The following is a 16,211-nucleotide window of genomic DNA, read 5'->3' on the forward strand; positions in this document are numbered from 1 at the left end:
TTATTCAATTAGCGCCAATGTATTTTGGCTGTTTGCAATTTAAGCGCAAGGAATCAATCAATTCAATAAAAAAAAAGAAAAGGAAAAACACGCAACAACGTGTCCCGTGATTGGCTACGGGAAGTGAGGTCTTTGGCTGATGGGTGATTGGCTGCCGGAGGAAGGTCGTATATCGCAGTTACGATGAATCGCAAATTCGTTTTTATTAGTTTTAAAACATCGTTTAACGCCAACATAGCGCCAACATAGTTTGCAAACGTGAAATAAATGAATACGCTCTCAAATGTGCCATCCGAGGCAGAGTGTGCCCGCCACGTTCGGCACACGCGATCGTTCGCTGCTCTCTGATTGGTTGAATCGTTTTTTGGACATAGCTCGGTAAGTAATTGTCCGATTAATATGAAACCTTGAAAAGGCACATCCTCGGGTCCCCAGCAATATACCTGGCAAGTTAAAAGTATATCGGACCCGTGGTTGTCGAGAAACAGCGGTCACAGACAAACGTACAGACGTACAGACAGACAGACAGAGATTACTGGAATTATAGATAGATAACTATACATTAAATTGTGCAAAGTGAAGCAATGTGCTTATACCACAAAGTGAAGTCTGTCCTCTTATTTGGATGTGAATCTTGGAAAATCACCAAAGAAATAGCAAATTAAAATTGGGAGGTGAAGATGGATTATTCACATGGTCCGCATGGAGGATCAAGAAATACCGAAAAGAGCAATATGCAGGGAACCTGACGGGAAGAGAAGAGTCGGATAACCAAGAGAGAAGGAGCCCGCACCGTCGACAAGGAATTGAAAGAAAAGAAGGTCACCTGGATTACAATCGGAATGTGGGCCCAAGACTGACAAAAGTGGCGGAAGTTCATGAGAAGCTCCATATTCCAGGCGGCATGATTGGATAATAAGCAAGAAACATTAAATCGTGCACACTCTATCTTGCACATTACACGTACATTACCCAGCACATCCATTACGCTTACCATTGAATCGAGCTGTTATCCAGATACAGAAACTGTTATTTTAACGGATTCTCCACGTGATCAACTGCATCCCCAACTGCATCCCCTCGTAACCACTGAAGATGTTTATAAAATGCATTTATTTCAATATTTCATGCATAATGTTTTAACTGTTTTTATTGTATTTAGCAAACTACACAATTTGGTGTCCTTTTGCGACTTTAAAGAAACGTTTGCTTTCATCTGCTAAATGTAGCTCCCGCCTCATGTTAGTAAACCTCTGATTTGCTGTGTTAACCTATTGGTGTGTGTTTGTTTGTTTGTTTCGGTGTTATCTCCATTTGTGCGTTTCAGGAGGTGGAGCGGATCCTCCCAGGACCTAAAGTATCGACCTCTGCTTCGGTAAGGGATCACAGTTCATGGACCAAGCTGTTCAACTTTTTCAGAGTTTCGTTCCAAGAACTATTTTCAGGATCGTCACGGACCCCGGATTTCCTCCAGTTGTTGTACATTTGTGGTAATATTCCCGAGGACGGTTTTCAAAATCTCAGTGAGGTTCTTCTTCATCATTCCTGTAGCTCCAATTAACACTGGTACAATTTCGATGCTCTTCAGCTTCTAAGATCTCTTGACCTCATTTTTGAGGTCCTGGTGTATGGTCATTTTCTTGATTTCTACCTTGTTTAGGCCAAAATCGCTGTGTACTGACATCCCAATCATCAATGCTGTCTTTTCCATTTTGTTTCTGAGTACAATGTCCGAACACAATGCTTTGTTTTCTATGTTCACGATCGTTGGAAACATCAGGTCGAACGTGAGCATGACATCCTCATTTTCAATGATTGGCCCCTTTTTTTTGTATGCAGGTAAGGCTCATGAAAGAGCGAACACAATGAACATGAAAACATGCACAGACACATAAAACATACAATTAAGTGAGCGGGGGACAAGAGTGGGAGGGAGAGGGAAGTACATATGCACAACAACAACAGAGAACAGGGGCGTCGGTAGATCTGTGGAAGGAGGAGGCCTGGGGGAGAGGTAAAGGGTACACGGTATAAAGCAAATTAACACTACTAGGAATTTCACTACGAGGAATTTCAGGAAAGAAGTTGGGGATTGAAAGAGGCGGATTTGGGGTGTTTTAACGGGGTACAAAAGATCAGGGTTTTGGATGGGGGAAAATAACAGATGGTGGTGAACAACTGTTTTAAAGAACTGGAGGGAGGAGAGAGGGATTGAAGAGAGTGAGGGAGTTTGTTCCAGATATGGGAGAAAAGAGGAATGAAGGAGTGAAGGTGAGCAGAGAGTCTTGATTTTGGCAGTTTCCCCAGAAGAGGGTTGATGGCAGATCTTGTGCGTCCTGCAGGAATATTTGGGGGACAGAGCACAGATAGAGCAGGGGGACCAAGGCAGGAGAGGAGTCGGTAGAAGACAGAAAGACCATCAGCCTGCCTGTGGTGAGAGAGAGAAAGGCCCTCAGAATCAGCTTCATTGCGGGAGATTCCAATGATTCTGAATGCTTTGGTTTCAACAGCATGAAGCAGAGCTTGGTGTGAGGCAGGAGCACCAGCCCAGAGGGGAGAGCAGTATTCCATTGAGCTGCTGATGAAAGCTTTGCATGTGGTGAGGAGCTCAGAAGTGCCCAGAAAGGACTTCACACGAAGGAGGATGCCCAGTCGGCGACTGGCTTTGGAGGCCAGCTTGGAAAGGTGGTTTTCCCAAGAAAGATCATGGCAGATAGTGAGACCCAAAAGCTTGAGTGACAGAACTTCTTGGAGAGGATTGTTGAGAAAGTAGATGGGAGAGTTGTCCAGACAGTCTTTTCAGAGAGACAAAGTGAGAGTGTGAGATTTGTCAGGATTGACAGACATCTTCCACTTGTTTGACCATTTTGTGATATTGACCAGGTCTGCAAAGAGTGAAAAGGCTGCTGCCTGCCGACCTGAGGGTTGAGATATGGAGCGGCAGAGAGTGGTCTCATCAGCAAAGAGATAGAGAGGATTTTCCAGAGAGTCGGAGAGATCATTAATTAAGACCAGAAAAAGCACAGGGCCCAGACCACTGTCTTGGGTAACTCTAACCTGAACAGGAAGGGGAGAAGAGAGAAACCCATTCAGGGCCACACGTTGAGTATGACCAGAGAGGAAGTCCGCAAGCCATGCGTGGAGGTTTCCATGGATACCATAATAGGCGAGTTTGGTGAGCAGAGCGGGGTGCCAGACAGTATCAAAGGCACGAGATATGTCAAGGGAGACAGCTCTGATTTCCTGTTTGGCGTTGAGGGCCTCCATCCATTGTTGAGACAGGATAAGCAGCATGTCCAGAGTAGAATGACCCGGTCTGAATCCAATTTGATGATCCGAGATCAAGCCATTGGAGAAGAGGAAGGATTTGATGTCAGAAGCGATGATGGAATCCATGACCTTGCTGATGATTGGGAGCAGGCTGAGTGGTCTGTAGATTCAAGGATCTGTTTTAGCACCTTTTTTGTGTAAAACGGTGATGTTTGCTGATTTCCAAGCAGATTGCAGATGACTTTTAGCAAAAGAGAGGGTGAAGAGAGCTGAGAGAGGGCGAGATAGAGCAGCAGAGCAGGATTTTAGGACCCCCTGGACTAATGTCGTCTGGTCCAGTTGCAGAATCAGAGTCGAGGTTTGACCGAAACTTCTTCACCTTGTCAGGAGAGGACACAGCGTCCAGGAGCAGCTGGGGTCGACTGGGTAAGGTGGGAACAGACAAAGACGGATTTGGGCACAAGATTTTTTGGCAAACACAGAGTTGACGCATTCGGCTTTTTCACGTGGAGTGTTAGCTGGGTAGCCGTTTGAGGTAACACACACACACACACACACGCACACACACACACACACACCGAAAAGTGTCAGAACCTTGATTCATGTTTCCATGAGTTTTCTGGTACTGGGATGTTTACATTTTTCCAGATATGCCAATGAATCACTTTGCATACTTTGTTGTGCTGTTGTGTGTAAAGTTTTTCTGATAATAGTTTTTTTTACATCCTGAGAGCAGGTGACCAGTACTTTCTGTTTCTGTCTTGCAGAATCTACACCTTTCGGTGTGTGTGTGTGTGTGTGTGTGTGTGTGTGTGTGTGTGTGTGTGTGTGTGTGTGTGTGTGTGTGTGTGTGTGTGTGTGCAAAATATGTGTAATATGTCATACAGAAGACGCTTGTGCCCAAGATACTACTGTACAACATGTCATGCTTAACATGTGTGAAAACAATATAACATGTGCACAATATGTATATTTGTATGCATTAAAATAATATGTGTGCAGACAATACACAGCATATGATGTGATGCAAAACAAACAGAACATGTCAAAGCAAAAACTAAACAAAACCAAAGTTAAACAGACAGACAGGGGTGAAAACATAACCTCCATCCACCTTTGGTGGCGGAGGTAAATATGTGTATAAACCATAATCCTGCATGTGTGCATGCAAATCATGGCAGGAGAGGGAGGGGTGAAGGAGTGGAAGGGGGTTCATCACCTTTTCGTTGAATATATGCTGGTGAATGTGCCATTCATCACGTTTCTGAGTTAAGTGTGATGCCTATCAGGAAGAAGAAGAAGCCTTTCTACCAACTTCGTACACTTCTGGAATTGTTCGATTTATTTGTGTTCAATTTGTCTGGTGATTGTTTTGTATTTATGTATGCGAATGTGCACTTGTATATAACTGTCATTAATTAAAAAAGGCTTAGGCACTATCGAACGATTTTTTGTTTTTTTTTGTTATCCAAAAAAACGATTTTTTTTTTGTTGCCTAAAACACTCCCAGGCAATCACTGATGAACCTGACGAAGATCCGTTCAGCCATCTCTGAGAAAATTGGCGACACACAGACAGACAGACTAACAGCACTCTTATAATCGTATACTAGCTGAATGCACCCAGCGTTGCCCGGGTTCTTTTTGAATGAATTTAATCTTCTGTACTGAAAAAAGGAATAAAACGCGGCCTTGCGAAGCAGCGGAGTTTGACTATCCGGCCGCGGCTGCATTTCATTAATTTTCAACTATAATTTAGCTTTTACTCACAGCCATAGAAGATTGACGATTATAATTCAGGCCAGCTTTTAATTGCGAAATGGGCCCAGCCCGGCCGAGGCGGCCTCGACCGGCCTCGCCACCTAGCCTATAACCTTCCCGGGGCCCGTCCCGACATTTTTTGTTTTAGAGGTTTCCTCATATCTTTCACCGTTCAGGAGATTAGCGCGTGCAGACAAACAAACAAACAAACAAAAACTTTCTTATATATATAATATATATACTAGCCGAAAGCACCCGGCGTTGCCCGGGTACTTTTTGAATGAATTTCAATTTACTACTATAATTCAGCTTTTACTCGTGGCCATAGAAGATTGATTACTATAATTCAGCTCAGCTTTTAATTGTGAAATGGGCCCAGCTCGGCCGAAACGGCCTCGACCGGCCTCGCCACCTAGCCTATAAGCTTCCCGGGGCCCATCACAATATTTTTAGTTCTTTTTGAATGAATTTACGACTATAATTCAGCTTTTACTCGCGGCCGTAGACGATTGACTACTATAATTCAGCTCAGCTTTTAATTGCGAAATGGGCCCGGCCCGGCCGAGGTGGGCCTTGACCAGTCTCGCCACCGAGCCTAAAACCTTCCCAGGCCCGTCCCGACATTTTTTTATTAGAGGTTTCCTCCTATCTTTCACCATTCAGGAGATTAGCTTGCGCAGACAAACAAACAACAACTTTCTTTTATAATATAGAGAGAAGAGAGAAGAGAGAAGAAGATAAAATATTAATAAATAATAATATATAATATAATATATAATAGAAGAAGAAGATAAGATAGAATAGATAGAATAGAAGAATAGAAGATAGAAAATATATGATATATATATATATATATATACAGTCATCCCTCGCTATATCGCGGTTCACTTTTCGCGGCTTCGGTACATCGCGGGTTTTTCTCGCTAGTATATGTAAAATTATATCGCCGATTTTTCGCTATATCGCGGGATTTTGCGGTATAAATGTATTTTTATATACTATTATTTTAAATATTTTTGTGGTAAAATAAGCATTTACTAGCCTAAAAAATTAAAAAACGTAAAAAAATAAGAAAAATACAGTAATTAAAACATATTACAAGAAATAAAATACTGTACATAGTGTACAGTAGAACAGTAGACAAAGAGACAAAGAGTCGTGCGTATGGAAAACGCTTCCATTTCCAAACGCTTCCAAATGCGGCAGCTTCCATTTGCGCTAGTTACCCACGTAATGGGTAACTGTAATGCTCTTTCTGGCTGTGCAGTACATTCATCATCGTCATCACCTTCATCGTCATCAGTACTGCACAGCTAATTCATCATCATCTTCATCACGCAAGTTGTAGTATTGAAGAGCCGGGGCTCTTGCTTGATACGGACGAAATGACGGGCAAGACACAAACTCGTCCGAGAAGATATTTATTCTCAAAACCAACTCGGGAACACTGAAAAGCCCATTTATCGGGCTGCATTATAAAGCACAACCAGAAACCGAAAGCCACGCCTCTCTGGCGTGGCGTGCTTCGGCGGTCACGTGATCAACAGGTGTAGCTGATTATACCCGCACGCGCGGCACGCTTTGGCGGTCACGTGACCAGCCACTCTGGCACCGGGGATCCCCGCCGGTGACGTCACCGGCTGGAGCAAGGAGATTCTGATGCTGGTCTTGCTTGGGGAACCCATGGGTCGCTACAGTATCTTCAATCGTGAGTACCCATTAGAATTTTATATGTTGTTAAAATTACGTATGTTTAAGAGTGTAAAAAGTGTTTAAGAGAATAGGAAGTGTTTATAAGAGTATGGGAAAGGTTAATAAGAGTGTGAGAAAGGTTAATAAGAGTGTGGGAAAGGTTAATAAGAGTGTGGGGAGGGTCATAAAGCTTTAAAATATATATAAATAATAAAATAAAAATATGGTCGCTACTTCGCGGATTTTCGTCTATCGCGGGGGGTTCTGGAACGTAACCCCCGCGATAAACGAGGGATCACTGTATATATATATATATATATATATTAGGGTGGTGCTCAAAATAATTTAAAAAAAATATTTACTGGGACATGGCTTTATGTTGTTCCTTTTGTTCCAATATGAAAAGACACCAAATATGAAAGCAATCTGATTTTATTTAGGGGTGCCACATCAGCCTTCAAACTAAAGGTGTCTACAAAACTTTTCTATATATGGATCGAAAGCAAAACCAGAAGTTTGTTTTATGAAAATCCACCCTCCACTCACTTTCTTTGTATTCCAGCAAACACAAGTTACAATAGCTGCACAAATAGCACTATATTGCTATGAAAACTCAAATTCAGTGATAACAATCCAAATGTTCAGTTCATAAAATGAAGAGACACCATATCACATAATATTAAAAAACCCAAATATAATGAGAAATGTAACTCCTATTTCTGGGCCTGTTTCACCACTGTTGCCTTCTTGGCATCGGGGTACATCTTCCTGTGAGCAGCAACAACTTGGAGCAGAGCTTGCTTTTGCTCTTCATCCTTTGTAAGGAGCTTATTGTAGTCTTGTATCAATGCGACACCCCTTTCTGCCCTGTCGTTCACCACGACTAAGCCACTGGCAGCTTTCTTTGCTTCCTGAAAGCTGGTTTCTTGCTCCCATGAACCAGGATCCTTATCCATCCAATCAGTTGGGGTCCCTAGGATGCTGAAGAAATGCTTGGTGTGTTTTGTTATGAGGCCAGCGATTGACAGGGCGGTTCCTCGTTTGATAGCTGGTCTCTTTGGAGAGGGGTTTTCACCGTCATTTTTCAATGCTTCAATCATATTGATCTTGCTTTCTTTGTCAATTCTGGTGTCAAAGAATGCAAATGCCACTAGTACTGGGCTCATGTACCACGTGTGGCGGCCAAGTGCCTTCAAGGCTGCCTGAGCCATCTTCTGATTGATTTGTTCAAACTTTTCCAACTTCTTGAAGAGGTTAATGTCATTCAGGGGAGCCTCAATAGCTTGTGGAGCCCGAAACCAAGCCTGTACATACACAAGGCAGACAAAAATGTTGAAGGCTCGGAGTTCTCTCGCCTCTCGAAGTGTCAAGTGGAACTCTGACCGAAACATGAACACCTGTAGTGAATATAGTGCTTTTGCCATCCATCTGGCTCTGTGCATTGCTCCTGGAGCCATGATCCGGATTCCACGAGGTGGGATTCCTCCCATGTAGATGACAGTCAGTTCTAGGAGTTCACGATAATCATCTCGTGGCTGCTGATCTTTCTGATGCAGCTGATGCTGACACATTATCCTGAGCCCGAGTTTTCAATGAAACACTGGTACTAGCACATGCCATATCTGCAAAATAAGAAAGAATGTGGGTAAAATCCTGTTAATTCTTACTCCACAGGGTCACTCTCTACAAAAGAGCCACAGTCAATAAGTTAGGCCTACATATTACACACTAAAAAAGCGTACCCCTGACCCCGGGAACCTGTACAAAACATGCATGAAAATTGCCCAGATAGTGATCATAGGAAGTCTCAAAACTGTATGTATAATATATTGTATATAACTATATATATAATGTGTATTTATGTATATTTATTATTTAATGTATATTTTATGTATAAATTTAATGTATATTTAATTATAATGTATATATATTGTATAACTATATATTTATTTATTATATTTAAATTTTAATATATTATATTTATTTTTAATATATTATTTAATGTATTATATTTGTCTATATTTGTATAATTGTCTATCATATAATTGTATATATAATGTATAATATAATATATATTATTATTATTTAATGTATATTTACTATATATTTATTTTTAATATTATATTTAATGTATATATATATAATTATGTATTTATTTTGTGTATATACAGCCCAAAAAATGGGAATTCCTATTTTTGCATGGGGGAAAATTCATCACTGATGTGGCACCCCTAAATATTATTGGATTCCATTCAAATTTGGTGTGGTTTCCTTTGACACCAAAAGGAACAAAAATAGACCATGTCCCGGAGAAAATCTGCATTTTGCTTTTTTGAAGCCCACCCTAATATATATATATATATATATATATATATATATATATATATATATTGTTGTGGATATGAGAATGTTTTTTTATTTTGTTGTTGTGGTAAAATGTTGTTGTAAAAGGTTGTTGTAAAATATCACCCCTCCTCCCTCCGTTTGTGGTTGTATAAAGGTCAAAGGGCGTTTCCGTAGTTAGTCCATAAAACATACATGCAGGACACGATATATCCTTTCTTTTGACAGTTATATCCTTATTATGTGTATTAGCGTAAGGCTGTGTCTTCCATTAATTGAAAGTACTCCATTGCACCAGTGAAAGAGAATAGATCCCCTTTCCTTCCCATCCCCAAAATCTCCATCCAATATTACATCCCCTCTCGTCATTGCCGAGCCTCGATTGCCCATATTACCTCCCCTCCAATAACCGCCATTGACCACGAGGCTCGAGTCAGGGAAGAAAGGCGTGTCTCCACCTCGTCATAGAGGGGGAGGAGTGAACCAGCCCCGCTCGACCAACCATGAGCCAGGGGTTTGGCTACAGAGGGCGGAGGAAGAGCGGTCGGGGAGGTTCGCAAAGGTTGAGGGGCGGGGGCCTATATAACCCAAGGCAGGGGTGTGGCCAAAGGAGATGAGTTTTACCGGCAGACACAAGGGAGCCCAAGCCGTGGAGAGGAGTCAGAGAGATTCGCTTTTGCAAGAGACTGGAAGAGTTGAGCTTTTACCAGAGACAAGACGGTTGAGCTTTTACAGAGAAGAGAGAACCCGTCACACCAAGGCTCCACCAAGCTCCGTGTTGGCTCCACCAAGCTCCGTGTTGGCTCCACCAAGCTCCGTGTTGGCTCTACCAAGCTCCGTGTTGGCTCCACCAAGCTCCGTGTTGGCTCCACCAAGCGTGCACCTCCAGCCGTCCACCTTCTGCCATTCCTGGCATTCCCCGAGTGAGTCAGTGTCTTTGTTTGTGCTGTCCTGGGTAGTTAAGTCAAGTCTGCATAAGCTAATCATTTTCACTGTGTCACCTGCGTCTCATGTGCCTGTAAATAAACGTGCCTGCTTTCTTCTTGCTTATGTGTGTACATAGTAAATAAATTTAGTAGTATTTCCAACTTCTTTGCCTTCGTTTTCCTCTTTGCATTCGTCGTTTTTGTCTTTTCCCCTCATTGGGCAGCTACGGTGCGATACGGCCAAAGTCTGGGTGAATCGGGTGAGTTTTGTTAGGTCGCGGTCTTACACCACCGCTCGGTCTATAACATCTAACCGCGATCTATAACAATTGGTTGTCAGGAGTTGGATTCGAACCTGGGACTAAATTTATTTAGCCCAAATTTTGGACACCAATTGTGTTAGTACTATAACAATTGGTGTCGAGGAGTGAGATCGGACCCGGAGCGCGTTTACGCGCTCGAAATTATAAAGCCGAAATTTGTTTGTTGTATAAAAACCCGAATTTTGAAATCGCGCCATGGCTGTTCAAGGCGACGGGATGCCGGTGGGAGAGATAGACGGGGTAGAATCGACCCAGGACCTCGGGGAAATGTATGTGGAGGAAAGGGTGGAGGAGAGTAAAGAAGGTGTGGTTGAGGGTGTATCAGGTGCACAAGATGGCGTCCTCGCGCACATGGTTGTTGCGGCACCAAATTTAGCCACGCCCATGGTCGCGGTAGCCGAACCCGAGATGCCAATGAATTGGAACCTGTTTATGAAACAGATGATGGCCTTTATGGTAAAAACAGACGATAATTTCAAAGGGATGGAAAACAGGATGGGAAACCAAATGGGGGTAATGGGGAACCGGATGGATGCTCAGAGTGAGCAATTGGGGGTAATGGGAAACCAAATGGGGGTAATGAGGGACGAAGCGAGGGGTACCGGTGAGAAGTTAGACAATAATTTTGAGGGGTTAGACAACGGGATAAAAGAGGTGAAAAATGGGTTAATGGGGGTGGAAAATAGAATGGCTGCCCAGGAGAATCAGTTAGAGGGGGTGAAAAATGGGTTAATGGGGTTAGAAAATAGGATGGAGGACAAATTGCGGGAAATAGGGGAACAATCCGCCCGGGAAATCGAACAGATGGGGAACCAGATGGAGGAAATACGACGAGGGGTGAGTGAGGAGGTCTCGGGGCTGCGCGAGGAGGTAAAGCGAGGCGAAAAGCGCATAGAGAAAGAAGTGAGGAATAATACGGCTAAGTTACAAGGGGGAATAGAAGATCTGACGGAGGAGGTGGAGCAGCTGACAGAGGGACAAACTAAGTTAGTGGAGCAGGTTCAAAAGAACACTGCGGTACTAGGAGGGTTAAAGGCGACACAAAAAGAAATTAAAAACGAATTAATAGCGACGCAGAGGCAATGTCAGATGGTACGGGAGGAACTGACAATGAGGGTGGAGGAGGTGACAGAGATAATGGAGACAAAGGACCGGCAGGTGAGGATGCACATAGAGACGGTCACGGTAGCCTTAGAGGACGAACTTGAGGGGACGCACCGAGAAATAAAAGAGGTTAAACAAAAACTAGAGGAAGTGGGAGAAGAGGTGAGTGAAATTAAGAAGGGACGGACAGAAACTAAGAGGGAGATAAAGGAGGAAGTCATGGAATATGTACAAGGTCTGTGTTCAAATCATGATGTGATGCTCACTAACCAAATAAAAAGTTTGCAGGTGGCAAAGGAGGTGCGGAGACAAGGTACGGAGGTGAGTGGCAATGTATATGATGTGAGGAAAGCTTCAGTCGGCTTGGGGATTGGTTTGGATCCGGGTGTTCGTGAGAGGCCGTTGGTGAAGTGTGCGACAGGTCTGGTGTGCGAAAAAAGAGGTGTGCGAGAATGTCCGACCATGGGGTGTGTGAGGAAAAAGTGCACGCCGAGGAGTGAGTGTGCCGTCAAGAGTGAGTTGGTCGAAGCGCGTGTGCGAGGGAGCACAGGGAAGCGCGGTGTGGTGAGTGTTACGGAGGAAGTAACGAAAAAGTGTGCGCGGGAGGATGCGCGAGAAAGGTGTGTAACGGACGGGTGCATGGGGAAAGCGCATGCTGTCAAGAGTAAGGGAGAATGCATGCCTGTGGTGAGTGTTACGGAGGAAGTAACGAAGAAGTGTGCGCGGGAGGATGCGCGAGAAAGGTGTGTAACGGACAGGTGGATGGGGAAAGCGCATGCTGTCAAGAGTAAGGGTGAGTGCGCGACCGAGAGTGGAGGTGAGAGTAGTGAGAGTGAAACGGAGCGTGAGTTGGTTGTGGCAGGTGAGCGAGGATGTACACCTGGAATAGAAGGATGCACACCTGGAATGGTAGAGCGTGAGTGGGAATGCACGCTGGAATTGGTAGTGAGACACGTGGTTGGGTGTGCGGGTGAGAGCACACCTGTGATTGTCACAAAGGAGGTGACCGAGAAAGGGGCGCGAAGCGGTGTATTGGTGAGGTGTGCGAGCAACGAATGTGTGCCAAAGTGTTCGGTGGTCAGGTGTGTGACCAAGTCGGTGAGCGGAATGAGTGTACCGAGGTGTGAAAGAAAAGGTACGAGGAGAATGGGAACGGCTGCATGTATGAGCAAGAAAGAGGTAGCGTATGCATGTAGGCCTGCAGGTGAAGCGTCGACGGTAACCGGGTTAAAGGTTTGGTCGACTTTTAGCCGGATCGGGCCCTCGGTGCGTGCCGGGCTTCGCGTGCCGCGAGAACCAGCGGAGATCCGAGCCACGGCGGGTTCGAAAGGACCGCCGTGCGCGATCCACGCTGGGCCTCGCGTGGAGCGGCCGCGTCCGGGCTCCACAAGGCGGAGCGGGCAGCTCGATAGGAAGGGTCGTCATGGCGACCACTTTCTATTGAGACGTGCCGGCAGGTCGAGATCGGGACATTGGATGGCTCCACGCCGAAGTGGTGCATGGGATCTCGGCCCGGGTAAGCCTCCGTCCCTGCCCCGAATGCGGGACGTATCCAGCCGCTGGCACAAAACGACCCGCGTTCATTGCTCGGCTGTACGAAGCCGGGCTGTAGATGTGAATTGGCGCACCGAGAGGATGTAATAAGTAGACGGGTGATGGTGATAGTGATAGTGATTTAAAACGAAATTTAGAAAAGTGAATGGAATTGGCAGTAAATGGAAAATTTTTGAATTGTTGGATTTGGACGAACAAAATTGATAGTGAAAGACCCCCGCTGTGGTGGGATGGCAACTCTGTCATCCCTCACAAAAAGTGGGGGGCAAAGGAGCAATAGCTTATGGGGTGTATGGCAGTGAAAACTAGCCCGGGTGGGTTAGGATATGGGGTGTAGGGATCTAGCGAAGATTGACATTAGGTGACGTTAAGATTAGTTAGTGACTGATACCTGTAGTGGGGACGCAGGTAGATTAGTGTGGATTATAATGACGTGGGAGCGCAATAGTTTAAAGGGACGACTGGGAAGCGCAAGTTTCAGAGGGGAGTAGTTAGCTGAGATGATGCCGTGCGTGTGAGGATTGAACAGGTGAGAATGGAACAGGTGTGATTGCACAGGTGTGCAACTGAACAGGTGTGTGGAGCAGTGTATGAGTGAGTGATGGTGATGTGTGTTGCGTTGACCAACTGGTCCAGAAAGAGGAGGAGGGTGCAGGTGGCACCAGGTGAGATTGCACAGGTGTGCAACGACAGGTGAATGAAAGACAGGTGTATGGAATAAATGGTATGGAGTAGTGGAATGGATGGTCGTGGAGTGAGAATGGTGGAAATTGTGGAGTGGAGTGGATGGTGCGAAGGTGTGAATGGGGGAAGAGTGGACCCCCATCACGGATACCCGGGGCGGGTAGTGTAAGTGTTAGGTAGAGGGTACAGGTAAATTGTGGTTGGATATTGGCATCTGTGGTGCGGTTGGAAGAATGATGTTTGGATGGGTGCATTAGTGTTGTGGAAATGGCTGGGCGTGTAGCCTGTTAGTGTGTGTAGTTGGTTTGGGCACTCCACCACTGTAAGGATGTCGGCCAGGTGAGGCCGCAGGTGGGCTCTGGGAGCCGGTAGTAGTTGTTGTGGATGGGGCCCGAGGATCCGGAGGACGGACCCGGGTAGCCCAGTGCCAGAGGGCACCATGGGGTGACAGAGCCAGGAGAGGGGCTGCCCCCAGTTAGATAGGTTAGGGTGAGGAGCTAGGTAAGCTCGGGTGGCAACTACAGTGGTGGAGGTGTGCAGGTGGGTAGACCTGTTGGGAGAACCACACGTCGCGGCCCAGAAATTGTGCGAGGGCACCGGGAGATGAATCGGGGGAGTGAGACCCCAAATTGAAAAGCACCACAGTTTGGCCAATGGGAATTGGTTTTCAGAACCCATAGTGTAAGTTGGCCAATGGATTGGCAGGGAAAGACCCCGGGTAGTGTAAAGTGTGTTAAAGTCATTTAGAGGATAGTTAGGATGAAGGATCTCCTCGCACCATCTGCACCCACTCACCGGAGGTGACAGGTACTCCACACCATGCCATGTTTTGATTATTTTTTTATGATGCAAATGTTTGGAATGTGAGACGCATCATGACGTGGGTGTGACATTGTGCTTTGATGTTCCATCTCTGCCTCCTTATGAGGATTGATGATGAATTGATGATGGCAAATTTTTGAAGTAGAGGGATTGTGGTGACGAATTTGGTATAGAGGAAATATGGGGAAGACGTGACAGTAGTGACGAATTGGTAATGTGTAGGTTTTGTACATATGGGGTAAGGGCAAGGGTGGGCTAGGTAACAGGGGGGTGACGTACGGTAGGGACGAGCTTTCTCACTTCGCCCTCCGTACGCATTTCGCCTTGCATTGCCTTTTTGATGTGTACCCTTGAGACCTTACCCCTCGCTCATCTGTCTTGTCCCCCCTTTTTGTCTCCCACATGAGGACCTGAGCGCCGTTGGGCGCCGAGGGGAGCGTGCGTGGGTCGGCCATTGTGCGCCCGAAATTCCCAGAACCAGCTGTCTGCATCGATGCACCACTTATGGACCCCATGGGTTGGGGCATGGCCCCTCTGCTGGAACCGGCCATGAGGGCCCGAAATCTTGCTGGCGGACCTTGGCCACAGGGCACCAATGCCCCACAGGTGAACCATACACATAGTCGGCCTGGTGGGCCATAAATAAATAAAAAGGACACATTGGGTGCAAGTTTTATTGAAAATAGGCCGCCAGTAAGCAAAGCAAAGAAAATGACAACAACTGGAAGAAATAATGATAACCAGCAGAGGGAGCCGAAGAGCAAGAGACACCTGCAGGGTTAGGGGTTGTTGGTTTTATTTTATTCATTGAACAATGGTGACTGCACCGATTGGTGCTTGGGTGTGTATTGGTGCGTTTTTGGGTGCGTTCATGGTGCGTCGATGCAGAGCAGACTGTCTCCCCCCCAGAAAGAACAATTACAGGTCCTGGGTTAGTTTTGTAAATAAAATTAGCGTCAGTGTAAATAATGCTTCCCACCGTCAGTGTATAGTTTGAAGACCATTCCGCAATTCGGTTAACTGTGGGCGTAAGTCTGTTAGGCAGGGTGCAATGGACCAGCGGGACACATTTATTTATGTTTTAAAACTGTCGCACTCAGGGTCAGGTTAAAAGTAGAGGGAACTACACCTACGTGCCACACTAAGGTAAAAGTAATAGGCCCGGGACGTGCCTAAGGGGAGGAGGGTGCAGTGTTGTGGATATGAGAATGTTTTTTTATTTTGTTGTTGTGGTAAAATGTTGTTGTAAAAGGTTGTTGTAAAATATCACCCCTCCTCCCTCCGTTTGTGGTTGTATAAAGGTCAAAGGGCGTTTCCGTAGTTAGTCCATAAAACATACATGCAGGACACGATATATCCTTTCTTTTGACAATTATATCCTTATTATGTGTATTAGCGTAAGGCTGTGTCTTCCATTAATTGAAAGTACTCCATTGCACCAGTGAAAGAGAATAGATCCCCTTTCCTTCCCATCCCCAAAATCTCCATCCAATATTACATCCCCTCTCGTCATTGCCGAGCCTCGATTGCCCATATTACCTCCCCTCCAATAACCGCCATTGACCACGAGGCTCGAGTCAGGGAAGAAAGGCGTGTCTCCACCTCGTCATAGAGGGGGAGGAGTGAACCAGCCCCGCTCGACCAACCATGAGCCAGGGGTTTGGCTACAGAGGGCGGAGGAAGAGCGGTCGGGGAGGTTCGCAAAGGTTGAGGGGCGGGGGCCTATATAACCC

This window comes from Myxine glutinosa, chromosome 13 (assembly GCF_964187855.1).
Source record: "Myxine glutinosa chromosome 13, kmMyxGlut1.1, whole genome shotgun sequence".
Lineage (NCBI taxonomy): Eukaryota > Metazoa > Chordata > Myxini > Myxiniformes > Myxinidae > Myxine > Myxine glutinosa.